Raw genomic sequence first — 8,958 nt, 5'->3', positions numbered from 1 at the left:
CTGCCCATGACGCGTCCGTTTGGCAACTCTACTAAACTTAAAGTACGCGTGAAAGTGATAACAAAATAAAAAATTGATTTGAGCCTATATTTCTGTGCGTAACTTATGCCGTAGGACTATTAAATTAGCTTGTTTCATCAATTAAGATCATGTTAGAATCAACTAGATACTTTTAGGTCCTAAAGCTACGGTTTCCTAGAAAAGCGGTGACGTTAACTAACGGCCGTCATTAAACGGTTCTAGATCTAGATAGGGTCTAGAAAACCTACTCCGATGTTATTTATAGACAACGTATGGGTGACGTCACCCAACGTTACATTACGGCCGTTAGATAACGGCACCGCTTTTCTAGGAAACCTTAGCTTTACTACCAAGTTCTAGACCAGCCGACGACAGACTATGTAAAACACAATTTTGTCCCATTAATTTATTTTCCTATTAATAAATTAATGGTTAACTATTTGAGAAGAATATATTATGAATAGTGTTTCAATTTATTGCGATAAACGGTATATCCGTAATCGTTGTTCCGACGAGTGCAGTGTGTACTGTGCAGTCAATAGAATGTCAATTGTCAGGTAAATCAGATTACATGCAGCGGTATGGTATTTGACATATCCCCTTTGTAACAAAGCCACTACTGTGAAAATGTGAACCTTTGTTCACTACTGCAGAGTACTGCATACATATACCAGATGTATGAGTTTTACTGATGGTTTATAACATTAATATGTATATGCTAAAAGTCGTACTGATATTGTAGTATCAGACGAGACGAGGCGAGGTAAGGAGATAAGTCTTAATGCTAATGTTTAGAAGGATTCAAACCGTTACCAAGATATAAATCCTATGAGGTACAAGGTACAATGACCTATAGATATTCTACTTATCACAACGACGGGTAATCAATACGTATTGACAAATGCCTATGACAATTTGATAAAGTTTTCAGTATATTAACATTACATAGTTTTATTTTGAAGTTGAAGAAAATATTAATTACTCATATGACAGACGTATTAAATCATCTACCCCATAATTTTTTAAGATAAGGTTTTCCTAATTTAAAATAAGGGCAGTTTTGCCCAAGTAGCTACAGCGTGCGGCTTTCTTCCTTGAGGTCGTATCAAACCCTTTTGAAAGCCTCAAAACCTTTTGAAAGCATTACACGGCAATTTTCTGTAAGCACAAACGGATAAATAATAAAAATTCAACGTTTGATCCTTGTTTACAAGTGTTTCAGACGACGCCATCTACATAATTATTCATCAACTTTATCGTTCTATGCAAAGCTATTACGTCTGCAAAATAACGACGCACCAAGCGAGCCAACGAGGTGTAAGAGAATAGTTATAGTTATTTTTAGGAACCCTTAGAATAATTTTATATTTTATTAAAGCTTTAAAATTGTTAACGTATCTATAAAATACATTTGAAAATATGTATTTGAGTATACGAAAATATTTTGGACTAATTGGATTTGAAAAATTTCACGTGCAAATTTTCAGGGCGATGTAATACATATAAAATTACATCAGCCCTGCGATTCTGTAACTCACTTTTCGAACTCACACAGCGGTTTTCGCATCGGCGGTCGCTCTCAAATCAGTCGTGAAGCAGTCATTTTATGATTTGGCATTCTGATAAACAATAAACTACAAGCTCCCACCTTTTCAGAATGCTTTACACCTTTCATGACTGTTCCATGTCTCGAGAAATCAATTTCATTTAGGATCCAAAATACGAATTATATACATTATGTGTATAAACAATACTCTATTATTTTTAATTTTAAGTTATTACTTTCAATTTCGATTTTGCTCTAATGGGGAAGACTTACAATACTGAGGACTCCAGAGCTGGCGCCCCAATACAACAAGGATTTGCGACCAGGTACACTGCTAAAAGTCATAGTTATAAATATATTTTAGTTTAGATTTTTACTATTTTATAAAAGATTAATAAACAGCTTACGAAGTTATACGAAAAAATATAAAATTCAGGAGCACGACAAAAATGTTTCGCGTACTTCGTTTTATTACAGAACCAGTCATTGTTAAGAACTTAATATTTTGCACTTTTACGTGGAAATTATACGTTTAATAGGGAAAGTTTAGTTATTTTATCGCAGAATTGCGTCTGGACTCAAACAAGCTTGAAACGTTATATTGCTTTGTCAATTAGAATTTTAATTTAAAGTTAGCTTATTAAATAATATGTACTTTTAAATTTCTGGAAGTTCGCTTCATTTTTAATTAACGATTTGAGCAACTTACATTCACGGGAAAAATATCCGTCTGTTTTATTGCCGTTCTGAATAGTTGAGCTTTAATTTATTTTAAGTATATGACAGACATAGCATAAAAGGCGTATACGCTTAAATGGCAATGGGCATTGCCATTGCATTACATTGCCCGAAGGGATGGCCGATGGGACAAAAAAGTCCTGGAATGGAGGCCGACTACCAGTCAGCGAAGCGTTGGATGACCTCCTACTATGTGGATAGATGACCTGGTGAGGGTGGTTTCTACGCTGAATTCTCTCTCCCCAGAGTCATAAGGGGGTAATATTATAAATATGATTATTCATAAGTAGCATTCTCAAGTTTGTTTGTTTTTAGATTTGCATATCGTTTCGTTCATTTGTTCCATGCATTGCTGGACATAGACCTCTCACCAAAATTTTCAGTACGACCGGTTCCCCGCGCTTTGCATCCAATGTCTTCCACATTAAAGTAAGTAAATTTCTCATTCAAAAGTCCTGCCAATTGCCCTAGAAATACTACGCGGGGGGTCAACAAGCGCTCGTCCTTGTGAAATAACAATCAACGAGTGCGGTTCTTTTGTTCGCAGCTGCATCAAATAACACAAACCCGCTTTGGGTTTGCTTTTTGTCAATTGTCGTTGACATAAAAACGTGAAAAGGAAAGTTTATTGTCAAATTCATAAACTACAGACCTAAAAAAGTTTCAGCGTAATGTGGTACACTATTTTCTCTGTTCACTATTTGTATCTTTTACGTATGTGATAACCATGTTACAAATAAAATTGTGGTGTATATAGCGGTGTCGATATCATTCTGAGACAGCGAGTGAAGTTAGTGTTACACGCGCGCTACAATTTTAGTTGTTTTTATCTGGGAAATTATTTTAAAGCTTCTTCTTGTTCTGGTGCCTCTCCATTACTGGAGGTTGGCCGTCCGTCACGTGAAGCGTGTCTTGCCCTGTGCCAGATGCAGCAACTCTTCCGCTGTCGCAATACCCGACCACTCCCTAACGTTATAAAGTCATAATTTTTTCCTTCTCAATTCTCTTCCTTCATCAGTTTTAATGGCATTTCAAATGAGCAGCTCAGTCACTTAAAGTAAACTGTGTTTTCTTGAAAAAGCAATCAAACTACGGACAAATGAAAAAGAATATTGCCATAATTGAATTAGGTTTTTTTATGGTGCTTCATCTATTTCTCTCAATATCTTCTCTACAAAAGGCCATTGCATATTCTCCAGCCAGTTGCAATCAATTATGTAAGATACTTTTTTTACATGTGTAAAATTGCCATAAACAGGTGAAATTGTATTAAAGAGATAGCAACAATTCGACTTTACTAATGAGGTTCTTGTCCTATTGTGAATTCCGTATTTCTCACCGCGCTTCACGTCACGTAATCCTTTTATGTAAATGAGAGAAGCCTCTCGGTTACTCCTTTGTGTTATAGACACGATCTCTAATTTGTCACTTTTGAACAAATAACATCTGTTTAATGAGGTTTTATATTGCACTACATATAGATAACACATTCAATAGAAAGAACAATTAATTGAATACAAAAAAATCTATACTTTTAAGGTACTCCTCATAAATGTCAAAATCATTTTTGTTCTCGCCACCACAAAGATAAAGTTTCAAAATCATTTGGATTAGTACTTTTATAATTATAGTGCAAAGTAAAGTAAAAGCTTTAGTACCTACATAGTATGAACGACGATAGGACCTGAAAAACCAGGATTTTGAAGAAAAAAGTGAGTGTACCTTAAATTATGTAGTAGACACAGCACATATTATCGGCGGGAGCTTGGAGTTGTGTGGTGCAAATGATGACTTGGCACAACATATCTTAAAGGATGCCCGCGGTAGTCCCTTCATAATCTTTGTTCTGTGGTGCCTTGCTGTGCCTTATGTTATCTTAAAAATCTTCGAGGTATAGAATGGAGTGGTATCCTTTTATAAGCAAGTGACGGTACAAAAGGAGACTGCAGAACAAAAGTAGGAGCGCTCTCTCTCTATCTCTGTGTATACTGTGCCGGAGGATTTGAAGTATTTCTGAACCAATTTGACTTAGGGTCCTTCAAGAAAAGAGTACTAATTTTTAAAAGGCCGGCAAAGCATTCGCCAGCCTTCTGGCAATGGGTCCATGGGCGGCGGTATCACTTGACATAAAGTGTGCCACCTGCCTTTTCCGTTTTTATATATTTAAAACAAGGGGTATTTTCGGGGATTTCAAGGGATATATTTATAAAAAAACTTCTACTGATACCACTGTCTGTTAACAATTTCAATTGCTGTTTATCTTGATCTAGTCTAAAAAGCTCCTCGGCAGATGTGATGTTAGTCCACTTCCGTACGCAAACTACAACTTCTTTCTTCTGCTAACTGCAACAAGTCGTATCGATGATGACGCAAAAAGTGTCCGAGATTTGCGACTTTTCGTATTAAACAGTCTGCATACAATTCGTGTGGTCCCGATTCGTTGAAGGACTCTTTCATTCGTCACTCTTTGGATCCAGCTGATGCGAAGCATGCGACGGTAACACCACATCACCTTCTTATGTCTTCCTTAATAGTCCATGCCCCTCAGCCGTAGTGCAACAAAAAATTACTTTCACTAATTACTTGCCTGTGTTATCGGCGAAGAAAACTTACATACCATTATTTTATTTTCCAACAACTTTGCACGGAGAATTATTCATTTGTACAAATACCGTGGAAAGTTTCGCGTCAAACTTGGCTATTTCCCTCGAACTTTCTGCAGCCTCCGCGTTTTTCGCTTTCAGCCCGAACTCGATTTGCATATACAAAGGTGAATCTCTATTATCAAGCCTTTTAGGTGCTTTACAAGTGCTTTTAAAGTATTAAAATGTTACTTAAGTGGTTATTTTTATGTCAGGCGTATAAAAAGTATAATGGTTAACATACATTTTTACACTTTCGATCTTGTGTTGGAATTTTAGCAGCAGCATTAAAGGTTGGTAGTTAAAATGTAAAGGTTTTTTTTTCGAAGATATTGTCATAAGATAAAGTGTTTTTCGAATATAAATATATATGCAATTAAGACTTTCTCATATTGTTACAGTTTTTATATATGGAAATGAAAATAAATATAAATAAATTATATCCGTTTTCATCAATGTAAACAAAAATTGACTATAAGAGACTGATCTTCTTCTTCAGTCGCACACTTGATTCTGAAGGTCGTCTTAGTGGCACCGCACAACTTCCTCCACTCTCCTGTGTCTTCGGCAAGCATATGCACCTGCGTGATGATAAGACCTGTAAGGGAATCTAGGAATCATCTAAAATGTGTAGGGAATCGGCTTCAAGCTCTGGCGCCCTCCATTTAAGGGACGAATAAGTACTAGTTAGAAAAATGAGAAAACCCCTATAAACATTTTCTCGAAACCAATTTGAATGTTCAAACTTTCAATTCGTAGTTCGGCTGTATCCAACCAATTCTTCAATCATTTCCCTGACACAAATCTTGCTGGACATGGCACACAATCTTCATCAATTAGCCGATATCCGTCAACTAACGAACAGCTAGATTGACAATCTGTTTCTCATTTCCATATTTCCTTGGCTGTCCATCGTGTTCGTTAGTTGGACTAAGTGATCAAATGTACATACGCATAATCTGAAGTTAGTTATCGTTAAACACAACCTGGAGTATAACAAGATACAATTATAATATTTATAGTGTGTTCCACCATAAACTATTGACATCATTTTATAAGCTATTTACAAAATACGTAACCCACGATATATTTATGTTGCAATAATGATTTTCTTTTTATATACGGCATTGCATCGGATCACCAACAGACCACATATACATAAAAATATATGTTTTAACATTGCCACATTTCCGTTCATTACAAATTAAAATCATTTTACGCCATACAGTAAAGATCAACTTTAAAAATATTCTATATACCAGCGACAATTAGAAAAGAGTTTTTGAGTAAATTTGAGTTTCCTGGCAAAGTTCGATTTATAGGAACAAAATTAATTACCATAGATAAATAATAGTACTAATGAACCATAGACTAGCTTACAAAACGTTTTCGCAAAAGCCAATTAATTAAATGCGTACTCAAACGTTTTCATACGGGCAATTATGCTTTTACGATCCGAATGGCGTCCTTATTGGTCTAATTATACCGATAAATAGCCGTCATTAAGAGATTTAACGCATTTGTGTTCTCATTTCAAAATAATCGTTGATATTCGATAACTTACATGTCTTGTAAAAGACAACTTAGAAACTTAATAGACAACATAGCTAACGAAGGATTCGTTAGAAAACATTTATTTTTTAACATACATAGTAATAAATAAACACTATTACTACTAGAATTTAATTGAAAATAATTTTTAGTAAAAATTATAAGAAATATGTCAATCGAAATTACTTAAACAGATAATAGGCATTCAATAAGTATTTAAGAAATCAAAAACTAAAATGGGTATTTCATTATGTTCCTATATAGGTTAGTATCAAAATGATCGTTAAATTTCAAAACTGAATTCCATATACCGTATATAATAAATCATTAATATTTGATGGCTTTGCTACGAACGGCGTAGATATTATTACTCTAAATTATATATTTTTCTTCCCAACACTATGACCGAGGTAATATTATCCAAGCCTTATAATTTATATTCTATACATAAATAATAATAACTTTTATAAATTTATTTAAAAAATTAATATGAAAACGGCTCGCAACTTTTGTCAATAATAATTGACGATATTTTCTTCCCAAAAAACTGTGAAGAAGAAATGACGGAGTCTGTCAGAAACGAAATAATAAATCTTCGACTATCCCGGACAGAGCAACAGGTGGGTCAAGGACACTCCGGGCTGCGTATTAGGGCATTTATTATTCATATTTTACTTGTGTGCATTTTATGTACTTTCTTAGTATAGTTACCGTGAATTAATATACCGTAATCTAGACACTAATATGACTTGGATTTTTATAACACAGTCGTGACGCCTGACTTAACTATTAACCTTGAAGTAACTATGAAGATGTTTTAAATTGTATTGGTAAGTACGTTACATGTTTTTTGATGCTTATAGACTGAAAGGCAAACTGAACGGCGATGGCCAAGACGTAATATGTGAGATTCAACGTGTGAATTATCATCTATAATTCGCTTACGCCCGCCTCTCAATAGCATCCAAGACATGATAAAAATTTAGACCACCGGCCCAGTGATGACTGCTTGTTTGACTGAGGTAACTTTGTTTGATGATTTGCTATTTTAAAAGAGTACCAAGAGTTTTTTATGCCGGCTTTTTCTCTCCGCCTACACCCTCTGTCTTCTTTGTCGATGAGTAGGGATGCCTATTCAAATTCAATGACGTGGAATAAGTGATACCTGTATCTTATATTCCATAATAAACATATTTTATTTTATTTATACGAACGGACTTGAGCTTGGTAAAGATTTAGAAGCTGTTCCGGTGAATAGAACTGACAGACTTGCCAAAATACTAAGATTTTAGGCCGCCGCTTGGACCTTAGAAGTAATAAAACGCCCAAAACTGGAATCAGCCGTCAAGGTAACGCCAAGGAATACGAGACAGTCAGCTATTTCCAAAGAAATATCCTGGAAAGTTGGACTGAATCCAAAAGCACTATTTTTGCAACTCGTAAGACAATACAAGCCTTTTTTTATTTATGTTATTGGACTAGGTGTGACATAAAAATTCTGGGTACTGAGATCAAGATGTATAACTTACGCCTTAGATTCTATTTGATAATATTAGGGGAATTCTAATATCTCGTTACAAAAGATAATGAATAAAATAGATAAATATCACTTATACTTATAAAAGCCCAGATGGTTAAAGAAATGTCAAACCTGTCTCAATGACAGGATTTTACGACACACTTGATTAACTTAAGTACTCTGCAGATTCGTGAAGCCTTTGTTCTTATGTGAGCCTAGTATTCAATGTAACCTGGATTTTTTCAGAGTCTGCTCTCAACAGTTCAAGGTAAAGGTCAATCCAGACCCCTGTACCCTCAGTTGTGATGAAAGTCGTGTTAATTATAAACCATTCTAAAGGCAACCACAGACAGAATATTTTATTTTCTTCTTTAAAATAATTATGAAGGTTGGAAATGTAATGTAAAATTGCGTGTGTTATTTATTTCACATTTTGGTGAATTACCAGTTACAAAAATGTTTTATTTTAAGGCAGAGTTGGTCTAGTGGAATAGGTGAGCGACCCCAATTCTGAGTTGTATGTATATTTAATGCCACATAATAATAAAAAAAAAATTATCCAAGAAATAACATATTAGTTTTTGGGGTGGACCACCCTTAACCGTAGCCGATTCTCAGACTTACAGAATATGCGTACAAAGTTTCATAAGAATCGGTCAAGCCGTTTCGGAGGAGTATGGGAACGAACATTGTGACCAAGAGTGAATAATATCTTTTCGTTATCCACAAAAACGGGAAAGTTTTATCCACTCTTAATATGAAGGAAACGGAATAAAACTTGCGAACAAGGAGAGAATTTAAACATATGCCATTTTATTTAATTTGAGATAATATTGAAAAAGATTATTGCATTTCGTACCATAAATTAAATTGGAAAATACTATTTCTGTCAGATTATATAAACAGAACACCATATCTTTGTCAATAAGATATATTAAATA

Source organism: Pieris napi, chromosome 5, assembly GCF_905475465.1.
Source record: "Pieris napi chromosome 5, ilPieNapi1.2, whole genome shotgun sequence".
NCBI classification, from domain to species: domain Eukaryota; kingdom Metazoa; phylum Arthropoda; class Insecta; order Lepidoptera; family Pieridae; genus Pieris; species Pieris napi.
Note: the sequence above shows the minus strand (reverse complement) of the source record.